Below are 16,141 nucleotides of genomic sequence, written 5' to 3'. Positions count from 1 at the left end.
GCGCCGCGGCCCCGCCCCCCCGCCGCTGTGCGGAGCCGGCGGCTGCGCGCCCCGCCCACTGCCGGGGCCCCGCCCCCTCGCCGAGCGCAGCCGAACCCAGCCGAACCGAGCCGAACTCGGCCGAGCCCAGCGGTCGTCGCTCGCTGCCGAGGGCGGCGGAGAGCAGCGCGGTACCGCAGCGCCCGGCCCGGCACGGCCCGGGGAGAGCCCGTCCGCGCTTGACACGGGGTAAGGGGCCGGCGGTAAGCGGGTGGGAGCTGGGGCACTGCGGGGCGCGGTGGCCGCGGCTCCTCTAGGCCCGGAGGGTTTTTGCCGGGGGGATGGGGGGGGTCCGCGGTGGCGCCGTGCTGAGGGCGGGCCGGACCGGACCGGGCCGGGCGCGCGGCCGTTGCGCCGAGCCCGCGGTGGAGGCGGCCGGGCCGGGCCGGGCCGGGGGCGCCGCTGCCATCTTGGGGCGGAGCGGGGCGGGGGGCGCGGTGCCCGTGCAGCGGCGTGGGCCGCCCGCCGCCCCAAGGCCGCCCGGGCTTTCCTGCTGTCCCCCGGGCGCCTGTCCTTTGCCGTCCCTCGCCTCGGCTGCTGTTGGGTAACCGGGTTTGTGCATCTCGGGGGTCGCCGGACCCCCGCCCGCGGCGCGCCCGGTTCTTCTGCGGTCGGCCCTTTGTGCGTCGCTCCTGCAGGCACCGCCGTGAAGCAGAGCAGCAGGGCGGCAGGAGGGATGTTCCGAGGGTGGTGGGAGTAGCGCGGAGTTTTCTGATCCTGCCCTGCTTATCCTCCCCTGGAATACTCGACAAAGGCTGTCGGATAGAGCTCATGTCCATGGCCAGATAGCCAAGCAGTCCCTTTTTGCTCTTGTCTCGGTCGCCAACCGCTCCACATCAGTAAGCCATGTTTTTTTCCTCCTGCTGTAGAGTGCACCCTTTATGTTGCTACCTACTGGAGGGGGCATCACGCCAAAAATCTGCAATGTGGCTGCAGTTACACCGGTGTTCTTAGCAGGTTTGGTAGCTCTCAGCTAGATGGAGAGCAGGTGTTTTGGCAGTTTGAGGTTCTGGGCACCTCCCTCCCTTGCTCATCTCGATAGTAGAAGTTAGAAACAAAAAGCTTATTTATCAGTGTGTGCTCAGGGTGACTAATTTAGTTGTGTATATCCTAGAGGAGTCCCTTCTCTCCTGGATTTGTCTGTTACTGTGAAAGTGCCTTGCTCCATAGTGTCATTCTCTGGAGGAAGCACACACGGAAGGCCATGGGCTGTGGGGCTGGAGCATCCGATTAGCGGCGGTCACAAAGCTGCCGAAGGGTTGCGAGGCTCAGGCGCCTTTTGGGTGGTGCCGCCGATGCCCCACCTGAGTGTGGGACAGAGCCTTTGCAAGTGCATGGCGGGGACCAGTGCCCTCCCCTCCAAACAACCACACTGTACAGCCCCTAATAGCTTTTATTACTCTTAATGCTTCTGAGAGAGGCAGAGCTGACTACTCAGCTCTAACTGACTCCAGGAGGACTCCATTCAACCAGAAATAGCAAAGCATTACTTCTAATGACTGCAATTAGCTGGTATCTACCGAGGAAGGCCTTTTTCATCTTGAGCCTTTTAGTAGTAGGAATACGCTATCTTTATGGGGAGAGAAGTCCATTCTGCAGTCTTCACCTGGATACCAAAAGAGCAAAATAAACATGAAAGAACGTGCCTTTGAGGGGATTGGGAAGAGGCTCTGGTTTGACTCATAAGTATGTTTTGTTGCAATAAGTTTGCTCTATTTTTGTCTGTTCCTGTCTTTGGTAACCTTGGAAGGAACTGAAGCTACTGTATTTTCTGGGGGTGTCAGTTTTCATGTCAAGAAGGCATCGCCACGAGGCTTTCCAATGCTCCATTTTCTTACCCTTTGACCAGAGCATAGTGTAACTGTCCTAAATTGTTCTGAAGCCATGAGTTGAGACAAGAAAAATCCTGAGTGTACTTTGCTTCTAGTTTCTGTGGGGGTCTAATTTTATTTTTTCTTTCTGGGCTTAAAGTATCCTTGGTTATATTTTTCAGCTTTCTGCAGTAATAAAGTCTAGCAACTTGCTTGGAGGGGTTTTTATATTGTTTACATGGAAAATAAATCTTCACAAAATCTCTTCATTCTGGGAACTAGAACTTCCAGAAAATCCCAGGTAGCCTGAGATTTCAACAAAACCTTGAGAGCTGGCAGTGCCCAGGCCCTGTTTTCTGTCTGTTGCTGATGACACTTTGTGTGAGCCCCCGGTCACCGGGGACCCACAGCGTCCTGCTGGCAGCTCCTCTGCCACCCGCCCATCCACACCGAGGGGCAAGCGCAGCCTGCCTCCTCTCCTCCTTTCCTGTCCTGGAGCTCTGAGTGCCCCAGCTCCATCGTGGTGGCCAGGGTGAGGCTGTGCTGAAAACCCAAGGGCTGCAGGCAGCACCTCCCGCTCCCACCCAAGACAGTTGGGACCCGTGTCATCTGACGTGAAGCTGCGCAGCGTGCGGTGCTTGGGGAGGGACGAGGCCCTGGGTGTAGGGTACTCCGTGTGTGCTGTTAGTTCCAGACAGCGCTGGCTATGGATCCTGTGGCTGATTTGCATATCAAAGCATCTGAGAGCTCTGCCGTGGGTAGGGATGGGGAAGGATGATAAGGCTTGCTGGAGGCTGGGGCTGGATCTTTTCTGTGGCTTTTTGTGGTGCACAGATGAGACAAGATGATGGGAATGTTTGGAAAATGGAGTTTGTATCCGTGTCCTTGAATGACAGATCCATAAAGGCTTTTTTAATCTAGCAGCTGCTTTCCAGAGGGTGGAAGCCAGGCAATTCTTGGTGACAGTTCCTTAGGCTGCTCCTTCCCTGCCTCCTGCTGCCACTGAGAACTTGCTGGGTAACCCACAGTGTGGAGCCCTGCAGGTGCACACACACATCCCCCCTCCCCATCATCCAGCAGCTCCTGCAGCAAATGGCCAGTGTGCCAGCCTGCTGCTTGTTCTCCACACTGCCTCTCACACAAGGAGGCAGAGGCCCTGCTTGGAGCCTCAAAGCAAAGGGGCAGATTCCCAGCTCTTCAGGGTCATTCGGGATAGTTGGTGGGGGGCGAAACAGGGAATGGCAGAACCTTGAATGGGCCATGGCCTCTGAGATACTGAATGAGTCAGAGGAGGGTTTGGCTATGTCTGGTCTCAGTAAAGCTGTCTGTTCTTCATCCTGGCTCTGGAAATGAACCTGGGGACCTTCAAGCTTGTTTGCAGGCTGAGCTGGAAATTGAAATGCAGGTTTCCAGGAAGGGAGAGAGGTGGGGGTCCCTGTGTCCCTCTGCCACTTTGATCTCAGCAAGTGTGCTGCTGGTGCTGATGCTCCAGCCCCAAAGGACCACACCATGGGGGAGGTGGCCTGTCCTGTGTTCATTGTGACAGTGCCTGCTGCCCAGAACTGCAGTCCTTGTCCTCTTTCCTGTGCCCTGTACAGCTCAGGCTCTTACTGGCATGGACCCCTCACCTTCCTGTCCATAGGGCAAGTTGATTTGTGCAGGACCTGCCTTGAGCACAGCCTTCTCAGAACACACCTTTCTGCCTGCATCCTCATCTGTCAGGAGCATTCTGGCGTGTCTAGGGTAGTGAGCTGGGGGGCTGGCCTGATGCATTGCCTAGAAAGTTGGTTAAAAGAAGAATAAAAATCAAGAAATGAGAAAGAAATGCATCTGTATGTATGCATTCTGCAGCAGAGAAGGTGAGATTAATGAAGTCACTGCCAGGCTTGTAGAGCAAAGCCTTGCGGTATAAAATGGCTTTTCTCTGAGCCTGCAGGCCTGTGGTTGGCACTGCCTTCTCACTTCATGTCCTTCCAGCATGGAGCTGGGTGTCTGCCCTCTGCTCCAAATACAGATTAGCTGCAGGAAGCCTGAGGCTGGCTTGCTCTGAGAGATGGAGAATACTTTCCTCTGCTTCTCTGCACAGTGCTCACTGCCCTTTACAGGACTATGTTTGCATGCTCCCTATGTATTCCTTGCACATGATTGCTAAGCAGTCCTGGAAAGGCTCCCCTTCTCCCCATGGCTCTTGCATGTTGAAATTGACTGCCTGCCATTCTTCTGTTTTCACTTCCCTTCCTTCACTCCTTCTTAAAGCCAGGTTGGGGAATGGAAACAGTTTCCTTGTATCCCAATGCTCTTGTCAGGCCAAGCTCTTGGAGTGGCTACATAGTTTATATGGGCAAAATAGCATCCTGCTGGCATAGCCCCCTACATCTGAGCAAGGTCTCCAGTTCTTGATGTGCTTTGGTCTAACTGTTGGTGCCAGCAGCCTCTGCCCACATGGTTATTGTGCTGGGAAGAGAGAGAGCTCTTCTTTTATGCATGCTGTTTTTCCCCAGAGAAACTGGCTGTTGGTAGTACAGGTCTGGCTTAAAGCAAGGTTTTGAAGATTTCCATTTCTGTTGGCTGTTTGTGCTGTTGCATTAAAGAAAGGGCTGGATCTCTTAAAGAACTGTGTATTAGAAAGGCAACACATTGCATCAGCACAGGAAAAAGCAGTCGCAGGCAGGATTCATGCTGCCTGTTTTCAGTGTGTTCTGCTATTGCTTTTCTGAGCCACCACAGCCATGCTACCTCTGAGCAGCAAGCTGAAAAATCTTGCTGCCTTTCTGTGTGTGGAAGAATGACTGCTGCAGACCTTTCCTGTGTGTCTCTTTGCCCTCACTCCCTGGAAGGACTGTATGCCCCCAGAGCTACCCACATCCCTTCCCTGGGTGTGCTCATCACCTCTACCCCTGTAATTTTTTGTGCAGAGAAGTTGCTTGCTTTGACACCCCCTTCACAAGCAATACTCTCTCATGTTTCTGTGCAGGTCTCTGTTCCCGGCCTGTTGCAGAGGATCACTCTGCAGACAGCTAGCTGCCACCAGTGATATGACCTCTGGCTCTGATGCCATGTGCTGTTGCCTGTGGGGAGGTGTTGTGCTTTCTCCTGTTGACCTGCATGGAAGAACTGTTCTGTGGGGCTCCCTTAAATCATCCACCTGTCTCCTGATGTGTTGCTGACATGGGTCAGGAGCAGTGTGCTATTCTTACAAGTGCAATTTTGCTCAAGAGCACATTTGGTGGGAGAACTGTGTGCTGGCCTGGCCCTGCTTTTGCCAGATAAACAATGGCCTTTAGGAGACTTTGTTTCAGAACCCTTCAAAGTCAGAGACAATCTTGGCATGATCTTGTACTTAGAGGAAACTCAGATGGCAGCAGGCCTTGTCTTCTGCTTGAAGTAATTATCACATCTGATGATTTCTGCTGGAGGGCAGAGAGCACCTGGCAATGACAGGGGCTGGGGAGGGTCTCTGAAGATGGCCTCAGGATACTTGTGCTCTTGAGACAAAAATTTAGGGCCTTTGGATCCCAAGGAAAATCTTAAAAGGGATTCATCCTTCATCTCCCTGTGCTTATGGCCTACAGTCCCTTTATGTGAAGCTGTTGAGTTTTGGAGGCTCTCAGGTGATGCTGGCAAAACTGACATCAGGCATATACAAGTTGCTTTTCCTGGGCTCTAACTCCATGCTTGAGGCACAGACCTGGAAGTGAATTATTGTTGTGTGTCCGCTGAGCTGCGGTTGCTGCCCAAGGGCTCACTATTACTCACAACACAGAAAAGGCAGCTTGAGTTGGCATTAGTCACAAAGTTATAAATCTGGGAGGAAGGAACTGGGTTTGTGGTGGATGTGAAACTTGGTGTGAACTCCCAGCTATGGCAGAAGGAGCTGATGCAGCTCTTGGATAGAAGGACTTAGCTCCTGCAGGCGTGGAAAAGAGGAACAAATAAAATGTGACAGTAAGAGCTCTGTCTTCACCTTGCAAAGAAGATTAGGGGTGATGAGTTAATTTTAAAAACAAATCCAAGGACTAATCAGAATAGGAGACAAGACTGTTTTGGTGAATTAGATGTGGTCATATGGACAAAGCCTTATGAAATTTCCCTGACAGTACTTCCAGACTAAGGCAACTTTTGCATGGTGAGCAGCCACCAGAGAAAACATCTGGTGAAGGGACCATCCAAGGTTTGATCCCTTGAAATACAGGGGAAAGGAATGGGACTACATCCAGCCTGTCTTAATAAGGTAGAATAAACAGTTAGTGTTTATTCTGGTAGGGAGGTGGGAGAATATGCCAGTTCAAAATCACCAGCATCCGTTTGACTGGAACGTAGTGCATCAAGTTGGTCAACGCCCCTGCCTCAGAGGATGGCCTGCCTGGTAGGTGAGCGGGGGCGATGGATGGATGTAATAGGTCTTGGCTTAAGTCAGCCTGTGTCAGTGACCCAAGTGTAAGCCTTGTAACACATGAGAAAGAAGTAGGAGATGGGAAGCATGCCCCATGTGGATCCTCAACTACTGGTAAAGCTGTATTCAAAAGAGTTTCTATCTGATAAAGGGACCCTAGCTAGGCAGGCAGGGGAAGATATTGGTATTGCCAGAAGTTGAGGATTGAGGATTAGTGCACTTCTGGGGAGCAGGAAAACACAAGGAAAGCCTTGTGCCAGGCTGTGTAAGGAATGACAGCTCTAAGGTGCAGGAAGCAATTAGTGCTCTCCAAAGCCTTGTGCCAGGCTGCATTAGGAGTGAGCCTCTGAGGTGCAGGAAGCAATTAGTGCTCTCCTGAACAGGGATGAGGTGTTGCTGAAGGGACAGGCTCAGACAGAGAGACAACTCTTGGAGAAGGATGTGCGCAAACAAGAGACTATCCAGCAAAACAATAGAAATTAAGGTCTTTAGAAATATGATGTGGGAGGAAGGATGAGAAGAACTGTGAGAAGGGCTGTGTAGCCTGAGTAAGAAAAGGTGGAGGAGGGAACTTCGTGGTCTTTAAGAATGTACAGCAATGTACATTTTTAGAAAACTGTAGTTGTGATGAAGATGGGGCAGGAAGTCACTTTATCTGTAATTAGGGAGTTCAGACTTGATGGTTCCCTGCAATATCAGTTGGGATAGTGAAGCAGGAGTGGAGGCTATATTGAAGGGCTTGTTGGGGAGTTGGGGTGTATATGTTAGTTTTGGAAGTAATTAGCTAAAAGTCTGCAGATCTGGATGACTTGTAACTGGCTGTACCTCAAGTAAAGAATCTTGAGAGGTGACTGTTAAGGCCCCTTCAAGACTGCCAGTTGTAAGAAACATTTTACACCTGGAAAGGCAGCAATGAGTAGTCCTAAGAATGAGACTCTATTGCCATAGATAATGCTGGGGAGATTGATATTGCAATACACTGTCTAAATCCAGTGTTGGTGCTCGGAAAAGGCTGCTGAAAAATTGAAGAGAATGAAGAAAAGTTACAGTATTAGTCTGAGGTCTGAAGAGATAGATTTGTGGTGAGGAACATAAGGAGATGAATCTGTTTATCTAATCAAGGTGAGGCTTGGTTATCCTGCTTAAGCATAACATATCTTATGACTATGTATCATTAGCTTGGTAGAGTAGAAATGCTAGGCTATGAAGAGTGGCAAAAAAACCTGTGGTGACATGCTGATCCATGCAGCCAACTCTGCCTTCTCCTCTGGTACATGTGGAGGTCTTTGCCTGTTACTTTTTCAGTGCACCTCTGTTCTCTGGGTTTCTTCTTCTCCTTGCCTGTTGCTCCCTAGTGTCTAAGGCCTTTTGTTGTGATTCCTCTACCTTATGAGGAGATAGCTCCAGTGAAACCAAGAACTCTCCTGGCCCCAGCTTATGTGGAGTGATGCCCTGACAAACTTACACCCATTCTCTGTGCATGTGCTTCTGGGATTGTTCCCTACCTCTCCTTGTCCCATCCTCTTGTCTGCCTCTGACTGATTTATAGCATCCCTTCTCCTGTGGTGCCCAGCTGCTTTGCCAAACAGGCGCTTGGGAACAGCCAGCACCTAACAGCTCTCCAAACTCAGCAGCCTAACTGGTGAAAATGATTAATGAAAGCAAAGATGACCCTTGCCTCTGGTTCCTGGCAGTGCTTTGTCACTTTGAGCTACTAGTTTATTTGGGGTCATTATGCCTGTTTTCAGTCCATAAGTGATGTTTCTTCCTTAGTCCAGTGAACAAACCTCAAAAGGGAGACTGAGTGAAATACTGCAGCAGATGGCTCACTAAAATCTTGCTACATCCACAATTTCCCTTTCACTCACTAACACTGTAATGCTGTTAAAAATAAAAATGATCCAGTGAGCTTGACAGGATGTATCCCTTGTAAATCCCTGCTGCATAGTGCTCCTGGAATCTCATGCTCTCTATCTTCATGTTTTATTACTGCCTGGGGTAGGAGGGGAATTTCAAAGCTAGTAGATAGCTCCTGACTATGGTTTCAAGTCAGGGAAGGCAAATGCTTTGATGTGCTTTAAGCAACAAGGGGGGAAAACCCCCAGCATTTCACTTTTTTTATTTTGTTTTCTTCAAAGCTTTGTTCCATTTGATGAGAGCAGAGCTCTGGTTTGTACGGAATAATGCCAGTAAGCCTTTGTGGTTTCATCTGGGGAGTTGAGTGCTACTGGGTGGAACAGCTGAAGTTGCTCCAGGAGAGTCTTGAGTAGGAGCCATAGCTGAGCTTTCCCCTGGTGGATATGGAGTGAGGGATGCACCTTTGCAAATCAAAGCTTTAAAACCATGGGATGGTGGCAGTATTTGAACGTGGTCTGGGCCATGTCTCTGAGGTGCATTAGGGGTCTCCTCAAAAACACCGGCAGCTTCTGGCCTGCTTGATGTGTAGGACTGCCTGTTTTGACAATTGCTCTGCCAATTATTTTAGCATAAAATGCTCCTGCTTCTAAAGTCTGGGTTTATTGCACCACCTTAAAACACCAAGAAGCAGTTTTGCCAGTATAACTGCACCTCCATCAGCAGACTTATGCCTGTGGAGACATGTTGATTGCTTGGGTCTTTGCCTCTGTGTCTGACACAGCTGTGCTTCCAGATGTCTCTGGGGGTGGCTAGATGTGAAAGATCAAATAGAATCTTTAGATGGAGCTTGCAAATCTGGGCAAGAGAAGAGATGGGGTAATTTAAGTAGAGGAAGTGGGCAGTTTTGTTGAGCCTCTTTTCAGAGTACATGGGAGTGAGTGGAAGTGTGTGTCTGGTAAACAGAGAACAAAGCAGGCTCATTCTGTCATTCTTACCATGCTCCATCCAGCTCCTCCTTGGAGCAGGAATTGGATAGAGCAGCATTGGCTGTACCAAAAGGAGGGAAATGATGCTTTGAATTTTAGCTTTTATATTTTTCAGATTCTGTGCTGCTTTAGTGTATAGTTCTGAGCTTTATATTAAAGTGTTAGTAAGCTGTCTTTACAGAGTAGCTAGAGAAAACAATTCCTTTTCTAGCTTAGGACCAAGGACAACCTATACAAGTTTCAGGCCCAAGTGCATAAACAACAATGAACTGAAGAGAGAAAATAAGAAGGATGGGTCTTCATAATCTGAAGCTGTAATTAGACAATTAACTCCAATATACAAATGGACCAAACTTATAAAAGTGTGACACCTCAGGACCAGTTGTCCATTTTGTGACCATTTTGGGCACATCTTGGGTGTAGCCTTGGCCAGGCTCTTGTACTGCCCAAGGTGTATCCATTGAGGCCTTTTAATAAATACCTACTTTATTCTTTAACTCTGTCTGGCCTCTGTTCTGGGTCAGCCTTCTCAAGGCATCAGGAGAGGCTTTGCTATTTGAATAACAGCATGTATGTCCTGTCTTGTATTGTTTGCACTGCATTTCTTGGAGCAAGAAAAGAGATTTTTAAACCCTTTTGGTGAAAGTAAGCTCCAGCCCTTCCAAGCAGTGGTACAGGTAGGGCTGCATGTTGTAGCTGAGTAGGTGTGTGGGCTGGAACTCCCAGCCTAGTCCTGAAAAACTACTGCAGGGTGGTGAGCCTGTCTGGCCTGCAACAGAGATGCCCACCTGCTCTTCCCTCTGTTTCCTTCTCTTCCCTCTGGTTGTCTCCATCCTGTCAGTCATCTTTATCATCCTCTAATTGCCTTGCAGCCCATTCTAGCATATCAGAGCATCCTTTGACTTGCAAGGAACATTTCTGATTGCAAAACCTGCCCTTTCTACCAACTCCTCCTTTCTGAGCTGGCTCTGGAGACTCCAAGAGCTCTGGGCCACACTCTCTCCTCATATCCCAGCACCAGCACTTTGCTGCCTTGTTATTCCTGCTCTGCCTTCCCGTGTAGACAGGTGTACATTTTCATAACTTTTTTGCCTGCAGGAGTCTCATGGCAGGTGGATTTCAGGATAAGAGGGTTTGAGATTCAAACGTAGCTGGAGAGCAGTGGTTTGGTGTTGGGACTTTTGTTTCTTGAGCTGTTTTGTTGGGTTTTTTTATCTGCCTGTACTTCTTAAAGTATGTGTTAGAGATGGCAGGACATGAACAGCTGTCCCATTGCTTGGTAAGTGAGTGGGCAAAAGAAGGCCCAGGAGGAAGACCTGCTGGTACATGTTGCTGCCTGCAGTGCTGGGGGAGGAACCTCCCATTGCTTCCCATCCTGAGGTACCAAAGCAAATACCAGAGGGAATAGTCAAGATGTGATTTCCACTCTCCTGATCTGGTGGCTGTGAGTGCCAGGTGAAAAGAAAAATGGACAGGCATATGTGCTGTCACTGTTGACATCCCCCACAGAGCTGGGGACTGGCCTTTCCCTAACATAAAATTGAACCCTACCTCTCCAGGCAGGAGAGAACTAAAGGAGAAAATGTAACAGTGAAGACAGGTGGCAGATAGCAGGAGGAGACACTTAATAGCTGCTTGAGGTGCAGAATGAAGAGCCCATGGATGGGGAGTGGCAGCTGGGGGCACTGGGCAGGGCAGCCTTGCTCCAGCCAAAGGTGGAGGCTGCCTGCAGACAGGAGAGGCTGTGCAGGGACTGGCATGGGGTCCTGTGACTCAGGCTAGAGATGGATGGGGAGTGTTTTATTTCCTCTTTCTCAGTTTTTGTGTTAAACTTGCAACTTGGTGCCACTGCATGCTCCCTGGAGGGCAGAGAGATACCTGGTCCTGGAGAGCCTAAGCACTGACCTTGGATGGAAAATTAAACCAGCAGTGCAAAACTTCACAAGGTGCACTGCTGCCCACCTGGGCATCTCACTGTCTGCTTGGAGCTGACCAAGCTGGCAGAGGCAGTGTGAAGCTTTTCTCTTGCAGTTACTCTGTCAAGCAGCTGGGAAACCATCCAAAAACCTCTTTGGTTTTAATCCTGTGGCTAATTCCAAGACAGGTGTTGCTTATCCAGGATAAGGGTAAATTCACAAGCCAGAGCGGAATAGGGGACAGCAGGGCAGTGACTGCTCCCTGCTGCTTTCCTGGACCTTAGCAATGGGAGCAGAGGTGAAGATGTACCCTTCACTTCCAGTAACTCAACAGGGATTTCAGCTGACTGTAGGGGAGAGTGCAGGCAGCAACAAGTACTAGTGTGCTGCTGGTATGTATCACCTGGAAAGGGAATTGTCTCTCCAGGGGCTGGAAATAGGCTGTGTTATCTCCCTGGGAGGAGCTGCATGTGATTCTGCTGAACAGAGGCATGGGGCATATCAGCAGAACACCTGTAGTCATGCAGCTGTTCAGGGTGGGGTGCAGAGCACAGGCAGGTTCTCCTGTGCTGTGCATCCATGCTGCCTCACTGCTTCTCTCCAAAGCAGTGTTGGCTCCTCACCCTGTGTCTCTGGAGGGGATGCCAGAGGCAGGCTGGATGCATGGTTGGTAGCAGCAGGGAGTGAGTCACTGCTGGGGCGGGTGAGTCGGTGCTGGGAGGAGCAGGTGGGCAGGGGTGAGGATGGCCAGGAGCTGCTACATGGATGTGTGGGCAGCTGGCATAGAGTGGGCACCCAGCAGTGGGTACAGGGGTGAATCAGGAGGATGAAGGGAGCAAAGGATCATCCTAGGCATGGGCAAGGTTACTGGTGCCTTCGCCTCTGGTGGTGCATGGAGTGCAGAAGCCTGCATCCCTGTTGATCTGTGCTGAAGGGATGGTACGCAAGGGTAAGCTGAGTTGGATGGCTTATAGCCAAAACTTGTTACACAGTTGTCCAGCAGTTCCTGGACTGTATGTGTCACAATGTCCCGTGCTCCAGTCATGCATCTGGACTCCAGGTCTTGGCTGAACATGCACTAGAAGTCAGCTGAGGCTTTCTGGTAAAGCCCCTGACACCAGCCCTCCCTTGCCTGTTATGAAAGGTTAAAAACTCAGAAATTGATCCAGCCCCTTAATGTAAATTTGCATTCCAGTCAGCCCGTTTGGGACTGGTAAGTGCAGTGGCATAGAAGACAAATGTGGGGAAGGGAGCCAGGAGGTCCATTATGAGTTTGGTAGGGTGGAAGAGATGTTGGCTATTTGAGGGCAGGAAAGCAATAACTTTCTCCAAGATGGAGAGGAAAATGTGAGGTTCTGAAGATTAGCCTGGCATCATGAGATGGCTGGATGCAGCCAGGAGGGAAAAATGGAAAATGCGGTGGTGGCTCTAGAAAGAGTCAGGGTCTGGCACTGATTGTTTTGCCTGGAGGGGCTTCAAGAATCTGATCTGCCGCCATATGGGTGTGCAGTTCAATAACATTATTTGGGATCTGTTTCCAGCCATCTAGGATGGGACATAGCTTGGCACTGGAGAAAGTCTGCCAAATTCTAGGAGCCCTAGAAGGCACTCATTTCTTTCTGAGCCTTCTCTTGCTCAGGAGCATATTCTTGGACAGTATTCCAGGTTTGAGATGGTGCCTTGGGGAGCTGGGGCTGTAATCCCTTCCCTTCCCCTACCCTGCTTTGAGACCCATGGCGAACCTTGTCATGCTCATCTCTGTCCACAGCTGGAGGCTGGTGTCATTGGTGCCTCAGCAGGCAGATGTCCTTGTAGATCTTCCCAGGGGCACTGAGCAAGTGGAATAGCAGAGTGACCATCCAGAGCAGGCTGGGCAAGGATGAGCAGTGGGGGTTGCTTCCCCACCACTAGCTGGAGGGGTTGTGGTTCCTCTGGAGATGGCCACTGCCTTAAGAGGTCCTGCTGTAGCAACCAGCAGTGCTTTATTGAGCTTCAAGAAGGCCCCAGGAACTGTCAGAAGGTTTTCAGAGCCTTCATTTTAAATTGGTGCTTCAACACCTGCTGGCACTTAGTGCTTGGAGTGCCTGGAGCAGGCTGCAAGAGGATGCTGGCACACTCCTTTGTGCTGAATCTGATCTCACACTTTCACAGGAAAGTGTTCCCAGAGCTTAGGAGTCTGATGTGAAAGAATAAGTGTTCCCTTGAGTCTCCTTGCATTGGTGAGGGAAGTGCAGGTGATCAGCTGATTCTGCAGCCCCCATCCCTAAGTAACCCTCCCACGATCCCCTCATCTTCCCATGACAGAAGAAAGTTCCCTTGCTCATGCTTCCTTGACTCATCTCATCCTCCACTTCCAACAGGAGTGTGTTTGGTGTTAGTAAACATCATGTTATAAAGAGGCAACTGATGCTATATTGGGAGGAGTTTTCTGTGGTGAGCACAGGCTTAGTGAGACCTGGGCCTGGAAGCTGTGGGTACAGCTCAGCCATGCAGGGACATTAGTGACCCCTCAGCAAGGGGCAGCTGTGGATGTGGCTGAGGGGATGCTTCCTGAGCTCCAGCTTTACCTGGCCCAGAGATGCTATCCAGAGCCTCCCACCCCTACCAGCCCTGCTCAGCTTCTCACTCCAAGGATGTTGAGCTGCTGGAGCATGTCCAGAGAAGGGCAGTGGAACTGGTGAAGAATCCAGATCACAAATCTAATAAAGAATGGCTGAGGGAGCTGGGAATGTTTAACCTGCAGAAAAGGAGGCTAATGGGGAACACATGTACCTACCTGCCTGAAATGAGGTTGTAGGCAGATGGGGGACAGTGTCTTCTCCCTCCTAACAAGTGGACATGGATAGGACTTGGGACATATCTTTAAGTTGCGCCAGAGGAAGTTTAAGTTAGATTTTAGGAAGAATTTCTTCACTGAAAGAGTGGTCAGGCATTGGAACTGAGATATGGTGGAATTTCCATCCCTGGACGAATTCAAAATCCATATGGATGTGCCACCTGGGTACATGGTTTAACAGTGGATGCAGCAGTGCTGGGTTAACAGTTGGACTGGATGATTATTAGAGGTCTTTCCTAACATGAATGATTCTGTGAATCTGTGATATGTAGATTGATATTAGGTAGGTAGGATTGAAAGCAGGTAGGATTCAGGAGAAGGAATGAGATGCAAGTGGCTATGTTGGGCTAAACTTAGCCGTGAGGGTCTGCCTCTGTTCCATGTAAGGACTAAAGTAACTGCTGGCTGGCAGCAGTGGAGTAAAACTGGGAACTTGGTAGCTGTCAGCTTCCTTCTATTGAGAGACGGTCCCTGGCTCAGCAGAGGGTGTACAGGCAGCATCTGTGTGACTCTCAGATGAGCAGGTAACTGCCCTGGGGTGCTTTGCAGTGTCCACTGGGTTGCCGAGTAGAAGGCACCAAGCAAGGGACATCTCTTTGTTTGCCGAGGAGTCACACATACACATCCCTGTGCCACTTGGAGAGCAAGTGTTGACCCTAAAACAGCCCTGCTGGGGCTGTGGATTTCTGATGAGCTGCAGTAAATGAGGCACACGCCCAGTGTGAGTGCATGAGGTGGAGCCCAGCAGAGATGCATGTGGGAAAGTTGACTGCAGAGCTCCCAGTGTTGGCTCTGACAGGACATGTCCCTGCCACCCAGGCCTGGCAGTCTGTCCCCAGCAGCCAGGGCTGGCACCACAGCCTCAGCAGAGACCCGATTTCCGTATGTGGGGATTCTTGAAGGCTTTGACTGGGATGCTGGTCAAGTGGTATAAGCAGAGGGCAGGGTGCCAGGTGTGAAATTCCAGCCTCCTCACTTACAGAGCTGTGGCAGGATTCCTGTGGCACATCTTGGGCATGAACAGGTGGGCAGGGCAGCAGCAGTAGCAGGGCTAGCCACCCAGGACAGGAGGCTGCAGGAGTTGCTGCTCTCCTGCAGCCTTGTGCTTTCCTGTTTCAGGCCTGGAGGAGTAAGCGTGGCTGTCAGGTTTGCTCTTGGGGCAGCTGGGCACTGTCCTGGCCTGGGATGTATGTTTCCAGTGCTAGCAGTGTAGGGAGGAGAGGTGATGTACCCTCCTCAGGAGGCTGTGGTTTAAGGAGGAGCTGTAAGTTGGCATGCCTAGATGGACTTAGTTAGGGGACAGCTGACTTTGCAGCTTCCCCCGTACTAAATATGAGGGGGGCTGGGAGAAAGGAGCAGCAGGCTCCCCTGGGAGCTCTAGGGAGGGTATGATGGTGGATTGCAAAGTGCAAACTGAATCTCAAAGCTCTCCAGTTTGGGAGGAGGAGGAGGAGGCTTTGCTTGGTCTGCTGCTCAGGTAAGCCGTGTTGTCTGGCCTTACTCTGCATTGTCCAGGTTGTGTTTTAAGCCCTGTAAACCTAATGCTGCCTAGGGCTTTCCTGGGCTTCCTCCTCAGAGCTGATTGGGGTGTGTTGGAAGACGCATCCCAGAACAGCCTGATTGGCATGCAAAATGCAGCAGTGTGGCTACACTTTATCCATTGATAAAAAGCAAAATGTGCTGCGAGAAGCTTCTGCCTCATGTATAGTGTGTAGCACGTGTCCTTCCCTGCCATAATCTAAAAAACAAATGTTAGGAAGCCTCCATTATGCATTAATGGAGTTTGTCTCTGCCCTTGGTAGGTTGCCTGCCCCAATAAGAGTGCAGGAAATTCTAGATCCTACAGCTGCTTGGGATTACTCTGAGGGAGCTTGAGTGCTTCAGTGCAGGAGACCTTTTCAAAATGCCCTGTAAGATCAGTGGAGGTAACAAAGGTTGTGTTGTGTGTTTGCATTTGCCAAGAGCTGATTGGCAAGCTGATTGATGTTGATGATCCACAGCAAGTCTGGTAACAAGGTTCAGGTGTTTCCCACTGTGTAAAAATGGTACAACTAGCATGTCTTAATGTTTGTTGGTATAAAGGGGAAAACTGAAGTTCTCCTTGTAGCGATTGACACTTATCAAAATACTGTGTTTATTTAATTTTTTTTTTAATTAGAAGATAAAAATAAGCCTTACTTTGCCCTCCCTCTGTGGACAGTTGGGGCACCATGGGAGGCAGCTGTGCCAGAAGGAAACGGGAAGTGAGAGGACAAGCTAGGATGACAGAGTACTGGGATAAGTGTTTATTTGGCCACGATGTG

The 16,141-nt window shown here is 50.3% G+C and overlaps 1 protein-coding gene across 2 annotated transcripts in view; it reads left to right on the top strand.

The window, feature by feature from the left end:
- Window positions 1-77: 77 nt before the first annotated feature.
- TMEM63B (transmembrane protein 63B) overlaps window positions 78-16,141 on the top strand; it is a 48,815-nt gene continuing 32,751 nt past the window's right edge. For both annotated transcript variants that reach the window (XM_058800750.1, XM_058800749.1), the window contains exon 1: window positions 78-228. The gene's annotated coding sequence lies outside the window, so the exon portion shown is untranslated. The remainder of the gene's footprint in view (window positions 229-16,141) is intronic.

The sequence above is a fragment of the Ammospiza caudacuta genome, chromosome 3 (assembly GCF_027887145.1).
Source record: "Ammospiza caudacuta isolate bAmmCau1 chromosome 3, bAmmCau1.pri, whole genome shotgun sequence".
Taxonomy (NCBI): Eukaryota; Metazoa; Chordata; class Aves; order Passeriformes; family Passerellidae; genus Ammospiza; species Ammospiza caudacuta.
The sequence above is the reverse complement of the archived record's forward strand: the minus strand, read 5'-3'. Positions and strand labels throughout refer to the sequence as shown.